This window comes from Lissotriton helveticus, chromosome 2_1 (assembly GCF_964261635.1).
Source record: "Lissotriton helveticus chromosome 2_1, aLisHel1.1, whole genome shotgun sequence".
NCBI classification, from domain to species: domain Eukaryota; kingdom Metazoa; phylum Chordata; class Amphibia; order Caudata; family Salamandridae; genus Lissotriton; species Lissotriton helveticus.
This window is the reverse complement of record NC_136059.1, coordinates 1,984,245,688-1,984,267,744: the sequence shown is the minus strand read 5'-3', so window position 1 is coordinate 1,984,267,744 and position 22,057 is coordinate 1,984,245,688. Positions and strand designations below refer to the sequence as shown.

Below are 22,057 nucleotides of genomic sequence, written 5' to 3'. Positions count from 1 at the left end.
ATGAAAGGCTGAAGACCTACCTAGCAGCAGTCAGTTTAGGGTTAGACTCTGAAAATGGTAAAAAATAGAGTCCATTGCTGTCTGCAAATTCTGCAACTGTCACGAGTGTGGCTTGTTCACCAGTTGGCATAGAAGCCTTGGGAAATGTTGAAGGTTTTAGTTTGCTTTCTCCATCTGCCGATTTAATTGAGAAAGTTGGAATTAAGAGCTACTGTTAACCTCTACCACTTGATTTATAAGAGAACTGCCTAAAATGACGTGTTTGAGACGCACACTATCAATAATTTATCTAGTCTGTGATGCCTAACCAGCGCTTGCTCAGAACTGTCACCAATCTGATGAAGAAATGGAATTGTGGAACTTCTTTTTCAGAGACTTGTGCTGTTGGCTTTGTACAGCACACACAAGAATCACATACTGCGACATGAAGAAATGAAAACTTAAAAACACAAAACAGATATGAGAAATTAGTCAAAAGGTTAATAAAAGTGAACACTTGGACTTGGTACCAAATAAGAAGCGAAAAATTGGAATTGTCAACCAGAAATGTTAATCAAAGTTGCTGTTGAAGATGGAGCATATCATCTTTTACAGTGTGTTTTTATTTTATTATTTGATACCTGCTAAAAGAATATTCGTTATTATATAATATCAGCTCATTACTCGTTCTCCTTGTGTGACTATACGGTGACGCAATCAACCCCGCTAAGGCTCCTGTCCAGAGACTGAGATCACAATTGTGACCCAGCTTTCGCAAAGTCAGGCTTCCTTGTCCCTCTCTTGGTCTCCATCCTACGGATTGCTCTTACACACTCTGCATGTGCCATCTATTACAGTTACTCTTCCTCACCTATGACTGGCTCTTGTGCATGTACAGTAAAATTAATTATGGTTCTGGACATCCCAGTGATGCAAACCTTACTACGGAAAGACAGACGGAATGACAACATGCAGCTTTATAAATATCACCTCCAGTGTAATCTCCTCAAAGTTTACTGTTCTTGGAGGGCAAAAGTGGCTGCACTTTTCTCTAAACAGAGCTATGATTCTTGCTGATTTGAACCAATGTAATAAACTAATGAAATAGTTGTGGAAAATCCTTAGGCTCTAAGAAGCCGATCCTAAAATCGTACTCCAAAACATCACCTTTGGGACAGTGTGGGAGGTAGGGAAAGTGTTTTACTGGTCATGACCACCTGGCCATTAAGCTGCAGCCTCACTTAAGGCCATGATGCAATTTATATTATGATCCTTCTCTAAAGCATGGTGTAGGTCTTACCTTGGCAGGCTGCTGGATGTGAACTCCCAATGTAGAAACCGGATCTGCCAGTGCCTTTGATTATCTTACCCTACATTTACTTTCCTCTTTTTGCTTAATAAATCACATTATTTCATGCGACTGAGGTCGCACCCAGTCACTAGGACATGGTCCCAATAGAAATGTATGTTAGCGCCAGTACTGCCAGTACTACACGTGTGATTTAGTATTTTAACTTTGTGTTTTGTGTCTTTTTCTTCACACTGTATACATGAACACCTGAATTGATCATTTACTTTGACTCTCATTAGCTGCCACTTTGCTGGTCTTAAACACGCAGTCTTTTCTGTTTTCTTTTTAGAGCCCGAATGGCATTGAGGAGTCTGTTCGAGTGCACAGATTGGTGGCTTCATCCGAGGCAAAGAGGAGCTTATCCACCAAAGCAACGGATTTGCATAAGGCTTCAAGCCATGGCGCCTGGAGCCTCACAAAGGTGAGAGGCGCATACTGCTGTTTCTCAGCATAAGGGGTTTAGATTTAGATTTTTCACCCCTAAAATCACTTCAAAATGCTTTTGCAACTGTGTTTTCACAAATGGTTATTTTGGAAGAGGGGGCACTTAAGCTGGATAGTGTCAAGGGAAGGCTTTGGCTTACTTGCGTTATGCCTGCTATCATTATGCATCCATCTGCCTTCCTTGTTACATGCAAACGTTTTGAATGTTCATTGGATGAATTGTATCTCTAGTTCTAAATGGCCTACATCAAGCTTTGTGTCCGCAATAAAGACTGTTGTTCTATTTTTCAAAGTGATATGTTCGGTATTGTTTTTATTTATTTATTTATTTGACGTTTTTACATAGCGCCTTGTCACCAGGCCAGCATTATGGTGCTTTACAGAGCAACATGGTGTACATGAGTGAGTTACACAAGAAACGTGGAGGCGAGAGATGCTGTGGTGAGCGAGGATGGTAGGATTGAACAACATTAAACAACTGAGTAGAAGTCATGTACTCACTTCAGATATGACAGTAAGAGAACACATGAGCACTGTGTTGAAGGTGGTCCATGTGGGCCAATAAATGTATTTAATCATCGCAGAGGTAATATTTCAAGAGTTAAGTCTTGAGACAGTTCTCGTAAGATAGGATGTAGGGGCTGCATCTTAGGTTAAGACGAGGAGAGTTATCTTCCTCTTGGCATAAATAAATCAATAAATGCTCTAAACAACCAATAAATAATAATAATTTGCACTTTTTAAAGTCTCATAAATGCTGATAGGCCCAGCATGTGTCATGTCAGAGCATCTAGAAAATGAGATGAATCCATATGCTGTACGTGCCTCTCTAGTCCTTCGAGTAGCCTACATTGGCAAAGATGACCCTTATCTCAACCTACAGCTTCCCAGACCTTCAATTATGAATGTAAACTTCTTTAGGATGTGATTGCAGCATTTGCTCCAGTTTACAGTGTATCTTGATGGAAGATGTAAACATACTACTAGATGATATATGTCTATCCTAAACATGCCTTCGGTTATGTGCTACTTCATGTATCGAAATTCAGATTTGTACAGCGATTAACATATTCCAGCTATATAGCTTACACAGCGAAATGTAGGATTTTCAACACGTCTTGCATGGTACAGGAGATAGAACCAAGATTATTTGTCCAAGAGGCACATTTCTAAACCAGAATTGTTGATATTCTAGTTTCCATTTGCAATCTGTTGGGAAAAGAAGATTGGTGTTGCCATTCTCTTTCCCAGGCATCAAGACTTGATTGTAGATTTTGCAGGATCCTTTTCTCAAGTGAGAATTTTATGACCGGATGTTCTTGGTGGCTTTAACATATGCTACCAGCGGTGGATAAGTGACTATGTTAACAGATCTTTGTCAGCATATAAACTCTTTCAAAAGGGGGGCTTGTAGTCTGTAAAGATCTCAGTTTGATAAGGAACCCTGAGCTGGACATATCCTTGTTGTCTCACTTTATTAAATAATTCATCTGAAAGAAACACGTAGTGATAGATTCCTTACCGTAGAATTACCCCCAGGTGTCAGACTGGATCCAGAAAGTTTTCATCAGCAGTACCCCTGTGCGTCGGTAGGCGACATTGATGCTGGAATGACATTGCTGGAGCTACTTAGACTCGCCCACGCACGCTAGCGTCAGTTCTTTCCTTTTTCCGTGCCAGTAAGCGCAGATTCGGGAAGAGCTAGTAACCCCAGTCACTTTTTGACTGACTTTATCTGAAAGAAACACTTAGTGATAGATTCCTTACCTTAGAATTACCCCCAGGTGTCAGACTGGATCCGGAAAGTTTTCGTCCGCAGTACCCCTGCGCGTCGGTAGGCGTCGTCATGCGGCTATGCGTGCGTCGTTGGCATCTTTATGATGTTGTTGGAGCTACTTAGACGCGCCCACGTGCACTGAGGTCAGTTCTTTCTTTTTCCGCACCAGCAAGCGCAGATCTGGATCCGGAAAGTTTTCATCAGCAAGTACCCCTGTGCGTCGGTAGGCGGCGTTGACGCTGGAATGAAATTGCTGGAGCTACTTAGACTCGCCCACGCACGCTAGCGTCAGTTCTTTCCTTTTTTCGTGCCTGTCTCATCTTTTCAAGTCGATCGACTCCTGGTGTCGTATGGATGCCCGGCTTCAGAACTGTGGGGACTGTCATCGCATGATGTCGGTGACGGACCCACACCGCTTGTGTCTCTACTGCTTGGGGCGCGACCACGACTCCAAGTCGTGCCCCGACTGCCAGGCCATGGCGCCGAAGACTTTGCGGGAGCAGTGCCGAAAGTTGCTGGAAGTCTGGCAGTCGGCTCTGCGGAAGATCGAGGGACCGGTCGCGGAGCCGTAACCATCATTCTTCTGGATCTAAGTCTTCGCACTCGGGGTCAGGTAAGTCGCAGCATTCCAAAAAGAAGTCGAAGAACCATCGCCGCTCTTGGACTTCCCGTTGCCCGTCGCGGCTAAGGGTGCGGGTGGTGCCACCCCAGTGGCTCCGGCGGAGCCTGCGACATCGCCGCCGGTCTACCCACCTTTTCCGGGTGCGTCGGCGACGCCTCCTCAGGTGCAAGAGTTTCTTGGTTCTATGGTCCGACTCTTTAGGCTGTCTGACCCCACCTGCGCACTTGGGGAGCCGACTGGGGGTCCTGTCCTTCCATCACCGGCGGCTCCGACCCCGGTGTAACTGGCTGCTTCGGTCCTGATGCCGCAGAACCCCCTGTGTTCAGGGATCGGACCCCGGACGACGCAGGTTGACCTAATGACACCTCCACCAGCACCGTCCTCTCCGGCACCACCACCACCGACGTCGCCCGCTCCTCGGGACGATGTCGTCCCCAGGTTCAGCCCGGACATGGTGCCGTATCAGCGTTGCCCGACGCCGATTCCGACGCAGATCGGGCTATTTTTGCCCTATGCCCCTCCTCCTTATTTTCTGCCTGTTCCACAGACTTCGGAGGAAGAGGAGGACTGGGAGGGGTCTGAGGACCCTTTACCACAGGAGTCTGCTTATGATCCGGACTAGATGAAGGAGTTGGGAGAAGCCAGTGGTCTTGACACCTCACCTGACCTTGGCATGCTGTCTACTCCTACCGTGGCTACGGAGGAGGGAGATAGTTACGCAGTGGTGTTGCGTAGGGCAGCCGAGGCCTTCCACCTCGTGCTCCCTACAGTGGCTGTCAGGACTAACCTCCCAACAGAAGTGCTGCAGCCGGCGCCGACCTCTTCGGAGCGCTTGCTGCCTTTTAATGAAGCACTGTTTGATGTACTTTTGGGCACCTGGTTCAGGCCGAACACAGGGGCTCCTGTGGACAGGAACGTGGCCTGAAGCCATCGCCCAGCTCCGGGCGACCCCCTCTTCCTCTCCCAACACCCCACCCCTGAGAGCTTGGTTTTCATGCCTATACTTCCCAGAGCGCATTCCCTTCCGCCCCTCCAGATAGGGAATCGAAGAAGCTGGAGCTGCTTGGCAAGAAGCTGTTTCCATCTGCCAGCTTAGGGCTGCGGTCGGTGAACACCGCATGCCTCTTGGGGCATTATTCCCACTCTCTGTGGGACATGGTTAAGCAGGTGCTGCCTAGCTGTCCAAAAGAGGCCCAGACAGACATCTGCCAAGCTATTGCTGCTGGGAGAGACGCAGCTAAGTTCACCATACGTTATGGGCTAGACACCGCCAACTCCCTGGGCACATCGATTTCCACGACAGTGGTGCTTAGGCGCCACGCCTGGCTGAGGACAATTGGCTTCTCAGGGGATGTCCAGAACACTCCAGTGGACATGCCCTTTTTGGGGCATTTGCCTCTTTGGCAATAAAGCAGACCGTGTGTTGGAGCGCTTTAAGGACTCCTGGGCTACGGCCAAGTCCTTGTGCCTGTCGGCCACACAGCCTCCTCTGCCTTCTGCTTTTCGCTCCTTTTGTGGCCATGGAAGGGGTGCCCCACCACGTTCGCAGGGCCACAGGCCACCGCAGCAACACCTTCGGTCTGGTCGTGGATGTGGGAACTGTCGAGGCAGTTCAGGGGGCCAGCGGGCGGGTCAGTCCACCTCCACCCCCCCAGCATCCACTGCAAAGCCTTCCTAGTCAGGTATTTCGGGCCCACCAAACACCAGTGGGCGGCAGAGTTTGCCATCTTCTCCCACACTGGCGCAACATCACATCGGACAAGTGGGTGCTGCAAATTGTCCGGAGGGGCTACTCCCTCCCCTTCGAGACAACAACTCCAATCATGCGACCTCGGTACCATCGCATGTCGGGGATCACTTGGCACTTCTCCAGCAGGAAGTTGCGGCCCTATTGGCCAAGGGGCCATCCAGCGCTTTCCGACGCCAGAAGTAGGTTCTGGTTGTTAATCCCACTACTTTCTAGTTCCAAAGAAGGACAAGGGCCAGCGTCCTTTCTTAGACCTTTGGAACGTCAATCCCTTCCTCCGGAAGGAGACGTTCAAGATGCTCACACTTGCTCAGGTCTTGTCTGCACTAGACCCGCAAAACTGGATGGTAGCTTTGGACTTGCAGGACGCTTATTTCCACATCCCTGTCCTGCCAGCCCACCGGCATTACCTGCGGTTCACGGTAGGCCACGAGCATTTTCAGTTCACCATGCTCCCTTTTGGCCTTATCAGCGCCCCTCTGGTGTTCACGAAAGTGATGGCGGTGGTCGCAGCTCATCTGCGCAGATCAGGGGTTTCATTCTTCCCCTATCTAGACGACTGGTTGCTTAAGGCGGGCTCGCCCCAGACATTCGTCTCCCACCTCAAGACTACGGCCGACCTCCTGCATTTGCTGGGGTTTCCATCAACGTGCCCAAGTCACACCTGATTCCCTCACAGAAGCTCCTCTTCATCGGAGCGGTTCTGGACTACGCGCAGTTTCAGGTGTATCCTCCCGAACAGCGAGTCCGGGATTTTCAGGCTATGATTCCGATCTTTAAGCCGCTATCCTGGATTTCGGTTAGGATAACCCCTGGCTACTGGCCTGATGGCCTCCTGCATCCTGTTAGTTGATCATACCAGATGGCATATGCGGGCTCTGCAGTGGGACCTGAAGTTCCAGTGGGCACAGCATTGGGCAACCTGTCAGATCACGTCCAGATCTCGGAGGGCACTGCACGACAATTGCAGTGGTGGCTCATGAATCGCGATTGGGTCAATGGCAGATCCCTCTCCCTTCCCCAACCGGAGCACACAGTGGTGACGGATGCGTCCCTTCTGGGGTGGGGCGGCCACATGGGAGAGGTGGAGATCAGAGGCCTCTGGTCTCCGGCGGAGGCCCGGCTCCATATCAACCTTCTGGAGTTTCTGGCGATCCGACTTGCCCTGAAGGCATTCCTTCCCTCGGTCGCAGGGAGGGTAGTGCAGGTGTTCACAGACCACACCGCCACCATGTGGTACTGCAACAAACAGGGCGGGGTGGGGTCGTGGACCCTATGTCACGAGCTTTGCGCCTCTGGACATGACTGGAACATCAGGGCATGTCCCTTGTGGTTCAACACCTGGCAGGTTCTCTGAACGCCAGGGCGGACAAACCTGAGCCGTCGGTACATGATGGCTCACGAATGGCGTCTGCACTCGGACGTGGCGCAAGGTCTCTTTCAGCAGTGGGGAGAGCCTTGGTTAGATCACTCTTCTGGATCCTTGTATGTCCAGCTTGACTTTATCTAAAAAACACAGTTGATGGACAGAATGTAGAACAATGTCATACATTCACCCCAGTACAAGGATCTGGGCCTAAATCCATCGTTTTTTTCACTCCACACCACCCTGGGTTAGACACTGGCTATATGCAAATCAGCTCTGACCCTTTGCCTCATGGGAAAAGTCCAGTCCGAACTGCCAAGCCCTGTCTTTCCCAGACCGGAATCAAGCATCCAAGGACCGGTTTCTGGCTATCAGCCTTCATTCAGCCTGGATAGCTTGACTCCAGTGGTGTGGAGAGCCTGGGACTCACGTCTGAGCATACCCAGCCCACTCGGGGTGAAAATTACAAAAAACACAGTTGATGGACAGAATGTAGAACAATGTCATACATTCACCCCAGTACAAGGATCTGGGCCTAAATCCATCGTTTTTTTTCACTCCACACCACCCTGGGTTAGACACTGGCTATATGCAAATCAGCTCTGACCCTTTGACTCATGGGAAAAGTCCAGTCCGAACTGCCAAGCCCTGTCTTTCCCAGACCGGAATCAAGCATCCAAGGACCGGTTTCTGGCTATCAGCCTTCATTCAGCCTGGATAGCTTGACTCCAGTGGTGTGGAGAGCCTGGGACTCACGTCTGAGCATACCCAGCCTACTCGGGGTGAAAATTACAAAAAACACAGTTGATGGACAGAATGTAGAACAATGTCATACATTCACCCCAGTACAAGGATCTGGGCCTAAATCCACCGTTTTTTTCACTCCACACCACCCTGGGTTAGACACTGGCTATATGCAAATCAGCTCTGACCCATTGCCTCATGGGAAAAGTCCAGTCCGAACTGCCAAGCCCTGTCTTTCCCAGACCGGAATCAAGCATCCAAGGACCGGTTTCTGGCTATCAGCCTTCATTCAGCCTGGATAGCTTGACTCCAGTGGTGTGGAGAGCCTGGGACTCACGTCTGAGCATACCCAGCCCACTCGGGGTGAAAATTACAAAAAACACAGTTGATGGACAGAATGTAGAACAATGTCATACATTCACCCCAGTACAAGGATCTGGGCCTAAATCCATCGTTTTTTTCACTCCACACCACCCTGGGTTAGACACTGGCTATATGCAAATCAGCTCTGACCCTTTGCCTCATGGGAAAAGTCCAGTCCGAACTGCCAAGCCCTGTCTTTCCCAGACCGGAATCAAGCATCCAAGGACCGGTTTCTGGCTATCAGCCTTCATTCAGCCTGGATAGCTTGACTCCAGTGGTGTGGAGAGCCTGGGACTCAAGTCTGAGCATACCCAGCCCACTCTGGGTGAAAATTACAAAAAACACAGTTGATGGACAGAATGTAGAACAATGTCATACATTCACCCCAGTACAAGGATCTGGGCCTAAATCCATCGTTTTTTTCACTCCACACCACCCTGGGTTAGACACTGGCTATATGCAAATCAGCTCTGACCCTTTGCCTCATGGGAAAAGTCCAGTCCGAACTGCCAAGCCCTGTCTTTCCCAGACCGGAATCAAGCATCCAAGGACCGGTTTCTGGCTATCAGCCTTCATTCAGCCTGGATAGCTTGACTCCAGTGGTGTGGAGAGCCTGGGACTCACGTCTGAGCATACCCAGCCCACTCGGGGTGAAAATTACAAAAAACACAGTTGATGGACAGAATGTAGAACAATGTCATACATTCACCCCAGTACAAGGATCTGGGCCTTGGATGCTTGATTCCGGTCTGGGAAAGACAGGGCTTGGCAGTTCGGACTGGACTTTTCCCATGAGGCAAAGGGTCAGAGCTGATTTGCATATAGCCAGTGTCTAAACCAGGGTGGTGTGGAGTGAAAAAAACGATGGATTTAGGCCCAGATCCTTGTACTGGGGTGAATGTATGACATTGTTCTACATTCTGTCCATCAACTGTGTTTTTTGTAATTTTCACCCCGAGTGGGCTGGGTATGCTCAGACGTGAGTCCCAGGCTCTCCACACCACTGGAGTCAAGCTATCCAGGCTGAATGAAGGCTGATAGCCAGAAACCGGTCCTTGGATGCTTGATTCCGGTCTGGGAAAGACAGGGCTTGGCAGTTCGGACTGGACTTTTCCCATGAGGCAAAGGGTCAGAGCTGATTTGCATATAGCCAGTGTCTAACCCAGGGTGGTGTGGAGTGAAAAAAAATGATGGATTTAGGCCCAGATCCTTGTACTGGGGTGAATGTATGACATTGTTCTACATTCTGTCCATCAACTGTGTTTTTTGTAATTTTCACCCCGAGTGGGCTGGGTATGCTCAGACGTGAGTCCCAGGCTCTCCACACCACTGGAGTCAAGCTATCCAGGCTGAATGAAGGCTGATAGCCAGAAACCGGTCCTTGGATGCTTGATTCCGGTCTGGGAAAGACAGGGCTTGGCAGTTCGGACTGGACTTTTCCCATGAGGCAAAGGGTCAGAGCTGATTTGCATATAGCCAGTGTCTAACCCAGGGTGGTGTGGAGTGAAAAAAACGATGGATTTAGGCCCAGATCCTTGTACTGGGGTGAATGTATGACATTGTTCTACATTCTGTCCATCAACTGTGTTTTTTGTAATTTTCACCCCGAGTGGGCTGGGTATGCTCAGACGTGAGTCCCAGGCTCTCCACACCACTGGAGTCAAGCTATCCAGGCTGAATGAAGGCTGATAGCCAGAAACCGGTCCTTGGATGCTTGATTCCGGTCTGGGAAAGACAGGGCTTGGCAGTTCGGACTGGACTTTTCCCATGAGGCAAAGGGTCAGAGCTGATTTGCATATAGCCAGTGTCTAACCCAGGGTGGTGTGGAGTGAAAAAAACGATGGATTTAGGCCCAGATCCTTGTACTGGGGTGAATGTATGACATTGTTCTACATTCTGTCCATCAATTGTGTTTTTTGTAATTTTCACCCCGAGTGGGCTGGGTATGCTCAGATGTGAGTCCCAGGCTCTCCACACCACTGGAGTCAAGCTATCCAGGCTGAATGAAGGCTGATAGCCAGAAACCGGTCCTTGGATGCTTGATTCCGGTCTGGGAAAGACAGGGCTTGGCAGTTCGGACTGGACTTTTCCCATGAGGCAAAGGGTCAGAGCTGATTTGCATATAGCCAGTGTCTAACCCAGGGTGGTGTGGAGTGAAAAAAACGATGGATTTAGGCCCAGATCCTTGTACTGGGGTGAATGTATGACATTGTTCTACATTCTGTCCATCAACTGTGTTTTTTGTAATTTTCACCCCGAGTGGGCTGGGTATGCTCAGACGTGAGTCCCAGGCTCTCCACACCACTGGAGTCAAGCTATCCAGGCTGAATGAAGGCTGATAGCCAGAAACCGGTCCTTGGATGCTTGATTCCGGTCTGGGAAAGACAGGGCTTGGCAGTTCGGACTGGACTTTTCCCATGAGGCAAAGGGTCAGAGCTGATTTGCATATAGCCAGTGTCTAACCCAAGGTGGTGTGGAGTGAAAAAAACGATGGATTTAGGCCCAGATCCTTGTACTGGGGTGAATGTATGACATTGTTCTACATTCTGTCCATCAACTGTGTTTTTTGTAATTTTCACCCCGAGTGGGCTGGGTATGCTCAGACGTGAGTCCCAGGCTCTCCACACCAGTGGAGTCAAGCTATCCAGGCTGAATGAAGGCTGATAGCCAGAAACCGGTCCATGGATGCTTGATTCCGGTCTGGGAAAGACAGGGCTTGGCAGTTCGGACTGGACTTTTCCCATGAGGCAAAGGGTCAGAGCTGATTTGCATATAGCCAGTGTCTAACCCAGGGTGGTGTGGAGTGAAAAAAACGATGGATTTAGGCCCAGATCCTTGTACTGGGGTGAATGTATGACATTGTTCTACATTCTGTCCATCAACTGTGTTTTTTGTAATTTTCACCCCGAGTGGGCTGGGTATGCTCAGACGTGAGTCCCAGGCTCTCCACACCACAGGAGTCAAGCTATCCAGGCTGAATGAAGGCTGATAGCCAGAAACCGGTCCTTGGATGCTTGATTCCGGTCTGGGAAAGACAGGGCTTGGCAGTTCGGACTGGACTTTTTCCATGAGGCAAAGGGTCAGAGCTGATTTGCATATAGCCAGTGTCTAACCCAGGGTGGTGTGGAGTGAAAAAAACGATGGATTTAGGCCCAGATCCTTGTACTGGGGTGAATGTATGACATTGTTCTACATTCTGTCCATCAACTGTGTTTTTTGTAATTTTCACCCCGAGTGGGCTGGGTATGCTCAGACGTGAGTCCCAGGCTCTCCACACCACTGGAGTCAAGCTATCCAGGCTGAATGAAGGCTGATAGCCAGAAACCGGTCCTTGGATGCTTGATTCCGGTCTGTGAAAGACAGGGCTTGGCAGTTCGGACTGGACTTTTCCCATGAGGCAAAGGGTCAGAGCTGATTTGCATATAGCCGGTGTCTAACCCAGGGTGGTGTGGAGTGAAAAAAACGATGGATTTAGGCCCAGATCCTTGTACTGGGGTGAATGTATGACATTGTTCTACATTCTGTCCATCAACTGTGTTTTTTGTAATTTTCACCCCGAGTGGGCTGGGTATGCTCAGACGTGAGTCCCAGGCTCTCCACACCACTGGAGTCAAGCTATCCAGGCTGAATGAAGGCTGATAGCCAGAAACCGGCCCTTGGATGCTTGATTCCGGTCTGGGAAAGACAGGGCTTGGCAGTTCGGACTGGACTTTTCCCATGAGGCAAAGGGTCAGAGCTGATTTGCATATAGCCAGTGTCTAACCCAGGGTGGTGTGGAGTGAAAAAAACGATGGATTTAGGCCCAGATCCTTGTACTGGGGTGAATGTATGACATTGTTCTACATTCTGTCCATCAACTGTGTTTTTTGTAATTTTCACCCCGAGTGGGCTGGGTATGCTCAGATGTGAGTCCCAGGCTCTCCACACCACTGGAGTCAAGCTATCCAGGCTGAATGAAGGCTGATAGCCAGAAACCGGTCCTTGGATGCTTGATTCCGGTCTGGGAAAGACAGGGCTTGGCAGGTCGGACTGGACTTTTCCCATGAGGCAAAGGGTCAGAGCTGATTTGCATATAGCCAGTGTCTAACCCAGGGTGGTGTGGAGTGAAAAAAACGATGGATTTAGGCCCAGATCCTTGTACTGGGGTGAATGTATGACATTGTTCTACATTCTGTCCATCAACTGTGTTTTTTGTAATTTTCAACCGAGTGGGCTGGGTATGCTCAGATGTGAGTCCCAGGCTCTCCACACCACTGGAGTCAAGCTATCCAGGCTGAATGAAGGCTGATAGCCAGAAACCGGTCCTTGGATGCTTGATTCCGGTCTGGGAAAGACAGGGCTTGGCAGTTCGGACTGGACTTTTCCCATGAGGCAAAGGGTCAGAGCTGATTTGCATATAGCCAGTGTCTAACCCAGGGTGGTGTGGAGTGAAAAAAACGATGGATTTAGGCCCAGATCCTTGTACTGGGGTGAATGTATGACATTGTTCTACATTCTGTCCATCAACTGTGTTTTTTGTAATTTTCACCCCGAGTGGGCTGGGTATGCTCAGATGTGAGTCCCAGGCTCTCCACACCACTGGAGTCAAGCTATCCAGGCTGAATGAAGGCTGATAGCCAGAAACCGGTCCTTGGATGCTTGATTCCGGTCTGGGAAAGACAGGGCTTGGCAGTTCGGACTGGACTTTTCCCATGAGGCAAAGGGTCAGAGCTGATTTGCATATAGCCAGTGTCTAACCCAGGGTGGTGTGGAGTGAAAAAAACGATGGATTTAGGCCCAGATCCTTGTACTGGGGTGAATGTATGACATTGTTCTACATTCTGTCCATCAACTGTGTTTTTTGTAATTTTCACCCCGAGTGGGCTGGGTATGCTCAGACGTGAGTCCCAGGCTCTCCACACCAGTGGAGTCAAGCTATCCAGGCTGAATGAAGGCTGATAGCCAGAAACCGGTCCTTGGATGCTTGATTCCGGTCTGGGAAAGACAGGGCTTGGCAGTTCGGACTGGACTTTTCCCATGAGGCAAAGGGTCAGAGCTGATTTGCATATAGCCAGTGTCTAACCCAGGGTGGTGTGGAGTGAAAAAAACGATGGATTTAGGCCCAGATCCTTGTACTGGGGTGAATGTATGACATTGTTCTACATTCTGTCCATCAACTGTGTTTTTTGTAATTTTCACCCCGAGTGGGCTGGGTATGCTCAGACGTGAGTCCCAGGCTCTCCACACCACGGGAGTCAAGCTATCCAGGCTGAATGAAGGCTGATAGCCAGAAACCGGTCCTTGGATGCTTGATTCCGGTCTGGGAAAGACAGGGCTTGGCAGTTCGGACTGGACTTTTTCCATGAGGCAAAGGGTCAGAGCTGATTTGCATATAGCCAGTGTCTAACCCAGGGTGGTGTGGAGTGAAAAAAACGATGGATTTAGGCCCAGATCCTTGTACTGGGGTGAATGTATGACATTGTTCTACATTCTGTCCATCAACTGTGTTTTTTGTAATTTTCACCCCGAGTGGGCTGGGTATGCTCAGACGTGAGTCCCAGGCTCTCCACACCACTGGAGTCAAGCTATCCAGGCTGAATGAAGGCTGATAGCCAGAAACCGGTCCTTGGATGCTTGATTCCGGTCTGTGAAAGACAGGGCTTGGCAGTTCGGACTGGACTTTTCCCATGAGGCAAAGGGTCAGAGCTGATTTGCATATAGCCAGTGTCTAACCCAGGGTGGTGTGGAGTGAAAAAAACGATGGATTTAGGCCCAGATCCTTGTACTGGGGTGAATGTATGACATTGTTCTACATTCTGTCCATCAACTGTGTTTTTTGTAATTTTCACCCCGAGTGGGCTGGGTATGCTCAGACGTGAGTCCCAGGCTCTCCACACCACTGGAGTCACGCTATCCAGGCTGAATGAAGGCTGATAGCCAGAAACCGGCCCTTGGATGCTTGATTCCGGTCTGGGAAAGACAGGGCTTGGCAGTTCGGACTGGACTTTTCCCATGAGGCAAAGGGTCAGAGCTGATTTGCATATAGCCAGTGTCTAACCCAGGGTGGTGTGGAGTGAAAAAAACGATGGATTTAGGCCAAGATCCTTGTACTGGGGTGAATGTATGACATTGTTCTACATTCTGTCCATCAACTGTGTTTTTTGTAATTTTCACCCCGAGTGGGCTGGGTATGCTCAGACGTGAGTCCCAGGCTCTCCACACCACTGGAGTCAAGCTATCCAGGCTGAATGAAGGCTGATAGCCAGAAACCGGTCCTTGGATGCTTGATTCCGGTCTGGGAAAGACAGGGCTTGGCAGTTCGGACTGGACTTTTCCCATGAGGCAAAGGGTCAGAGCTGATTTGCATATAGCCAGTGTCTAACCCAGGGTGGTGTGGAGTGAAAAAAACGATGGATTTAGGCCCAGATCCTTGTACTGGGGTGAATGTATGACATTGTTCTACATTCTGTCCATCAACTGTGTTTTTTGTAATTTTCACCCCGAGTGGGCTGGGTATGCTCAGACGTGAGTCCCAGGCTCTCCACACCACTGGAGTCAAGCTATCCAGGCTGAATGAAGGCTGATAGCCAGAAACCGGTCCTTGGATGCTTGATTCCGGTCTGGGAAAGACAGGGCTTGGCAGTTCGGACTGGACTTTTCCCATGAGGCAAAGGGTCAGAGCTGATTTGCATATAGCCAGTGTCTAACACAGGGTGGTGTGGAGTGAAAAAAACGATGGATTTAGGCCCAGATACTTGTACTGGGGTGAATGTATGACATTGTTCTACATTCTGTCCATCAACTGTGTTTTTTGTAATTTTCACCCCGAGTGGGCTGGGTATGCTCAGACGTGAGTCCCAGGCTCTCCACACCACTGGAGTCAAGCTATCCAGGCTGAATGAAGGCTGATAGCCAGAAACCGGTCCTTGGATGCTTGATTCCGGTCTGGGAAAGACAGGGCTTGGCAGTTCGGACTGGACTTTTCCCATGAGGCAAAGGGTCAGAGCTGATTTGCATATAGCCAGTGTCTAACCCAGGGTGGTGTGGAGTGAAAAAAACGATGGATTTAGGCCCAGATCCTTGTACTGGGGTGAATGTATGACATTGTTCTACATTCTGTCCATCAACTGTGTTTTTTGTAATTTTCACCCCGAGTGGGCTGGGTATGCTCAGACGTGAGTCCCAGGCTCTCCACACCACTGGAGTCAAGCTATCCAGGCTGAATGAAGGCTGATAGCCAGAAACCGGTCCTTGGATGCTTGATTCCGGTCTGGGAAAGACAGGGCTTGGCAGTTCGGACTGGACTTTTCCCATGAGGCAAAGGGTCAGAGCTGATTTGCATATAGCCAGTGTCTAACCCAGGGTGGTGTGGAGTGAAAAAAACGATGGATTTAGGCCCAGATCCTTGTACTGGGGTGAATGTATGACATTGTTCTACATTCTGTCCATCAACTGTGTTTTTTGTAATTTGCACCCCGAGTGGGCTGGGTATGCTCAGACGTGAGTCCCAGGCTCTCCACACCATTGGAGTCAAGCTATCCAGGCTGAATGAAGGCTGATAGCCAGAAACCGGTCCTTGGATGCTTGATTCCGGTCTGGGAAAGACAGGGCTTGGCAGTTCGGACTAGACTTTCCCATGAGGCAAAGGGTCAGAGCTGATTTGCATATAGCCAGTGTCTAACCCAGGGTGGTGTGGAGTGAAAAAAACGATGGATTTAGGCCCAGATCCTTGTACTGGGGTGAATGTATGACATTGTTCTACATTCTGTCCATCAACTGTGTTTTTTGTAATTTTCACCCCGAGTGGGCTGGGTATGCTCAGACGTGAGTCCCAGGCTCTCCACACCACTGGAGTCAAGCTATCCAGGCTGAATGAAGGCTGATAGCCAGAAACCGGTCCTTGGATGCTTGATTCCGGTCTGGGAAAGACAGGGCTTGGCAGTTCGGACTGGACTTTTCCCATGAGGCAAAGGGTCAGAGCTGATTTGCATATAGCCAGTGTCTAACCCAGGGTGGTGTGGAGTGAAAAAAACGATGGATTTAGGCCCAGATCCTTGTACTGGGGTGAATGTATGACATTGTTCTACATTCTGTCCATCAACTGTGTTTTTTGTAATTTTCACCCCGAGTGGGCTGGGTATGCTCAGACGTGAGTCCCAGGCTCTCCACACCACTGGAGTCAAGCTATCCAGGCTGAATGAAGGCTGATAGCCAGAAACCGGTCCTTGGATGCTTGATTCCGGTCTGGGAAAGACAGGGCTTGGCAGTTCGGACTGGACTTTTCCCATGAGGCAAAGGGTCAGAGCTGATTTGCATATAGCCAGTGTCTAAACCAGGGTGGTGTGGAGTGAAAAAAACGATGGATTTAGGCCCAGATCCTTGTACTGGGGTGAATGTATGACATTGTTCTACATTCTGTCCATCAACTGTGTTTTTTGTAATTTTCACCCCGAGTGGGCTGGGTATGCTCAGACGTGAGTCCCAGGCTCTCCACACCACTGGAGTCAAGCTATCCAGGCTGAATGAAGGCTGATAGCCAGAAACCGGTCCTTGGATGCTTGATTCCGGTCTGGGAAAGACAGGGCTTGGCAGTTCGGACTGGACTTTTCCCATGAGGCAAAGGGTCAGAGCTGATTTGCATATAGCCAGTGTCTAACCCAGGGTGGTGTGGAGTGAAAAAAAACGATGGATTTAGGCCCAGATCCTTGTACTGGGGTGAATGTATGACATTGTTCTACATTCTGTCCATCAACTGTGTTTTTTGTAATTTTCACCCCGAGTGGGCTGGGTATGCTCAGACGTGAGTCCCAGGCTCTCCACACCACTGGAGTCAAGCTATCCAGGCTGAATGAAGGCTGATAGCCAGAAACCGGTCCTTGGATGCTTGATTCCGGTCTGGGAAAGACAGGGCTTGGCAGTTCGGACTGGACTTTTCCCATGAGGCAAAGGGTCAGAGCTGATTTGCATATAGCCAGTGTCTAACCCAGGGTGGTGTGGAGTGAAAAAAACGATGGATTTAGGCCCAGATCCTTGTACTGGGGTGAATGTATGACATTGTTCTACATTCTGTCCATCAACTGTGTTTTTTGTAATTGACTTTATCTAAGAACTCCCATTCCATCTATGGTTGAGTCCGCCCTGGTGGTATCATCTTACCAGGGTGTGGATAGGCGCCGAAGATGAAGCATGCCACGATAAGTGAATGAGGCGTCTAATCCAATATCTTTGGAAATGTCCACAGCTGTGGATACTGCAAAGGCGAATACCAACTTCCTGACAAAGGACAGAATACCTTTCCCTCCCTAAAATACCTTTCCCTCCTATAAAACAGATTTTTTCCTTGAAAAATTCTTCTGATTAATCAGTTTCTAGTGTGTGAGAGTATTGGTCACATCTAACCTGGAGTGGTTTGACAGGTTCCATGTAGTGTATTCACGCATCTGTCTTTATAATATTAGGACCTATATGTAGATAATAACTATTAGAATGCTAGACCTACCCTCTGCATGCATTTGGTCAGTACTTCCTGGTATTTTTGTTGGATGTGTTTCTGCTGTGTATGCTTGATCTATTCTCCTTTCAGCATATAACTCATGTCCTCCTTTCAGCATATAACTCATGTCCTCCATCTGTATCCTTTGGTTATGTAGTTAGGGGGAAAACCGTGTCAGCAGTGTAAAAAAGTTCCTCAATATTCAGGTCATATAAACTCAGAAGGCCAAACTTGTGCATCCAGTAAGCCTAGGCCAAGCATGTTTCTTTGCTATGGATCCGCAACATTGTTTGATTGGTTATTTAGATCTGAATATTCCATGCCAGTAGTTTTCTGCTATTCCCCATATTAGCTATGGCTGTATGCACCTATGACCCCTGGTTGTCTGCCTATCAAGGTCTTCTTGGCCAGAGCCCCATCATGGAGGTGTTGCTCATTGGAGCAATTGTACGTGATCTACACTCCTCCCAGATTCTAGTTTCTGGTGGATATTTCTAACCAAAGATTCCTCACCTTAGAATATTTTCCAGGTGCCAGACTGGATCAGGGGAACTTTTCTTCAGCAGTGCTCCTGTGTGCTGCTAGGTGGCACTATGCAGCTCCACATGAGCTTTGTACTGCTCCAGAAGTGACTGAGTGGAGCTACATATAAGAGCCACCCCTGCACTCTGAAGTGAGTTCTTTTCTTTTTGTGCCTTCCGAAGTGGATCCGGAGCACAGCTTCCAATTATGTCAGCAGTCCAATGACATCTGAATCGAATCCCAGTGTCCTATTTAGCAATGTCCCCACCTACAAATACAGGGTCCAAACCATGCCACCACTGTAGAAAACAAATGTTAATATGAGACCCACATGAGGTGTCTCTGGTATGTATGATAAATGTGCCCTTGTAAACCGAAATACTGTCAAGAACTTGGAGGTGAAGCTGTATATCTGTAACAACAAAAAGGTGATGCCTTCATGAAAGCCCCACTCCAAGTCATGAATGCAGACTCTGTCTTATTCCCAAGGCCGTTCCTGAGAGCGGTCAACTACATGGTTGTGGTCCGCCAGTAAATTCAAGTCAAATTCTAAGACATAAAAAAGGGAAGCTGGACTGGACCCAGTCCTGTCACTATGAACCATTGAGGTCTCTGGACGTGGAATATATTTCTCTGCTGGACCTGGTGTGCACCAAGTTCCCCTGGCCATTGATGACTTTGCAGAAGATTGAATTCTTTATTTAGACTATACTGCAAATCTTTGGTATGCTTTTGCCTCTGTCGTGATGATAGTGGGACGGAGATGTTTTTCTCTCACTTATTACACTGATAATAACTTTTACATGGCTTTTCAGTAGGCTAGTGGAAAGAGGAGAGGGTTGTTACACTCGTTAGTTCCTTGTGCTGAAAAAAGGTATGGTTCTCCAATTCCAAAAGCTGGCGCTGGGCCAGATCCTTTCTCCCCTGGTGACTGTGTGGTGTTCTTGAACCTATAGGATGAGTATTTGCAAATAACTTCCTGCAGTCCACGGTTGTTAGCTGCACTCAAAGTAGGCCAGAAGCATTCTCAGTTTGATGTGCTCCCTTTTGGCCTCACCAGTGCATTCAGGTGTTCACAAGCACATCTTTGGATTTTGGGGATACCGTCCCCCACCCACTCCACCCCAACGACTAGGTGTTCAAGGCAGATTCCCCATTATCAGTTGTGACAGTGGGGAAGCTGTTGACTTTATTGGGGGTCTTGACCTACAAGCCAAATTCACACCTGACTGCTTTGCAGAGGCTCCCATTCATTGGAACGGTCTTGAACACAGTGCAGTTTTTGGCATTTTTTCCGCAGCAACAAGTCCAGGACATTTGGGCTGTGATTCCAATGTTTCAGCCTCGGCCCTGGATTATAGTGAGAGCAGCTCTAAGGCATTCTGGTCTCTTAGCCTCCTGCATCCTCCTTTTCGATTATGCCAAGTGGCATGAGCATGGGCTACCACATATGGAGGATCTTCTGTCACAGCAACAAGACAGGGCCCTCCTCCCGAATCTGTGCAATTTACACCTACATGTGTGGAGCTTGAGCAGAGAAACAGACTTCGTTTGACCAGCCACTTCAGGTTGTGTATGTCATCCTTGCCACCAAGCACCCTCCTACTAAATCCGTTTATGCCAGACGTTTGGCTAATATTATGTCCCCTTGTCCCAGGTTAGAGTTCAGCACACTGGTAGCAACAAATATTCATGCTCTGTGTTTGAGGGAACGAAAAGAAAACAAGCATTTACAATGCAACGGTTTCGCCTTTGCCAAAGTTAGAGCTATTGGCATTGTAAATGACAACATTTTTATTTATGTGTTGGTTTTGAAAACAGATAAATAAATGGCATTGTCATTTACATTGCCAACAGCTTAATCTCTTGCAAATGTAAGACCTATTGTACCCTACTGGATTTCACTGAAGAAATTCAGAGTCCGGTCTGCAGGTGTCACGTGACAGACGGCCAATTGACAGCTGAGGGGGTTAAACCGTGCTGGGGTGGCACATTAAGGCGACGCTTGCTGAAAGCACTACACTACCCTACTGGAGTGTCAGTCTTTTTGGACATGGTCCACTCACTCATCTTGAAACAGGAAGCTCGCCACCAGTTCCACAAAAAATACCGTCATTAAATCTTTCCTTTTTAAGGGTTGGACATTTCAGTTGGCGTCTGCCCTCAGTCACACTCGTCTTGTCGCCCATTGTCAATCACGCGCCTCTCTGTGCCTGGCTGTCAAGTGCTGGCGCCATCCGAGTGCGCATCTTCAGTCAGCCACGGCGTGCTAGCCAACCGAACTGCATTATGGGACTGGTAGACAAACTCCAATAGTGTCACAACAATTAGATGCAAACTATCTTAAGTCTCACAGCTGTGTCTTTTAGTAAAAGACCATACCACATTCAATACCCAAAAGAAGAGCGAAAAAATAAGAAACATAAATCAACCTAATGTAATGAGTCCAAAGTGGTTCAAAACTAACAATCTTCCAGATATGATGTAAGGTACTAAAGGAAGTTATCTTTTCTTATTTAGGTCTGTTTATAGGAACCAAATTAACCTGAAGACAAGCAGAACCCTATAGTGCATTACCAACTTTATACAGCAAAACGTCTATTTACCAACATAGGGTGAAAAAGTGAAAATCCCAAGATGTTACCTACCAAGATATCCAACACAGGGAGTTTGTTTAGAGAGGACTAAAGATATCTGTCACAAATGTTCCACCAACACTGAGCATACTTTGGCGCAGGGGTTGCTCAAAACACTTTCTATAAAAGGAGTTACTCGCAGTTAGTTCGACCAGGGATTGCATCAAGGTTCCACCATGGTTCATACAGCACACCTACAAAATGGTACATAAATTCAGGTTGGACATCTCACATTTAAAAGCCCCTTCCTTTCGCCTAGCAGTTAGGCCTGTCGTTACTGGCAGGAAGCACTTACCTGGGCTTAATAGTTGTTGGATCAGAGAGCTGTGAGATACAAGCCCTCATAAATGGATGTAAACCAGCAGCGACGTTGTGTCAACGTGGTGCCTTTAATTAGTCCCAGAGACAGATAAATTCTGTTCCGAAAAGTAAAAAAGCACATGAGACGGCCAGCCTGTATGTAAATAGGCCTAGAGATCGTAGCGCATATTATGCAATGGGGGGCGGATGGTCCACGGTGTCTTTAGTTAATCTCTACGACAAAAAGACCTCATTCTGTAAAATGTGGCAGAAAATAAGACAAAGCGGCCGTCCTGTTTAGGGGACTGGCCTCAGCGAGAGGTCCATGTCTGACTGCGGGGGGGCGGTAGGTAACATCATACGCCCATCTCTAGAAACACATAAAATACCTTTACGTCCCCCACTACAGATGCATCAGTAGCAGTTATGGCGTGCGGTCCTGCCTATCAGAATAATAGTCGGGGCACACCTCCACATGTTCTGTCTCTAAACTCGAATAAACCCCGGCGTACCTTCTCAGCAACTTAGGAGTGGGGCAGTGTGAAAATATGCAGTTGTGGTTACCTTAACAGCGAGTATGAGAATATAATGCCGCCGGGACCACACAGGATAGTGCGCAGGCTCGAAGCTGTAAAAATCAAATAAGTAAAATCCCATAAAGGTGTATAAAGGCTGGTGGAAGGATAACATACACTAATTTAACAAGCGCGCGGTAAAATATTATCAGTGCAGAC

The 22,057-nt window shown here is 48.5% G+C and overlaps 1 protein-coding gene across 2 annotated transcripts in view; it reads left to right on the top strand.

Moving 5' to 3' along the window:
• Window positions 1-22,057, top strand: part of FBXW7 (F-box and WD repeat domain containing 7) — a 728,515-nt gene that overhangs the window by 90,957 nt on the left and 615,501 nt on the right. For both annotated transcript variants that reach the window (XM_078676925.1, XM_078676926.1), the window contains exon 2: window positions 1,620-1,751. The gene's annotated coding sequence lies outside the window, so the exon portion shown is untranslated. The remainder of the gene's footprint in view (window positions 1-1,619; window positions 1,752-22,057) is intronic.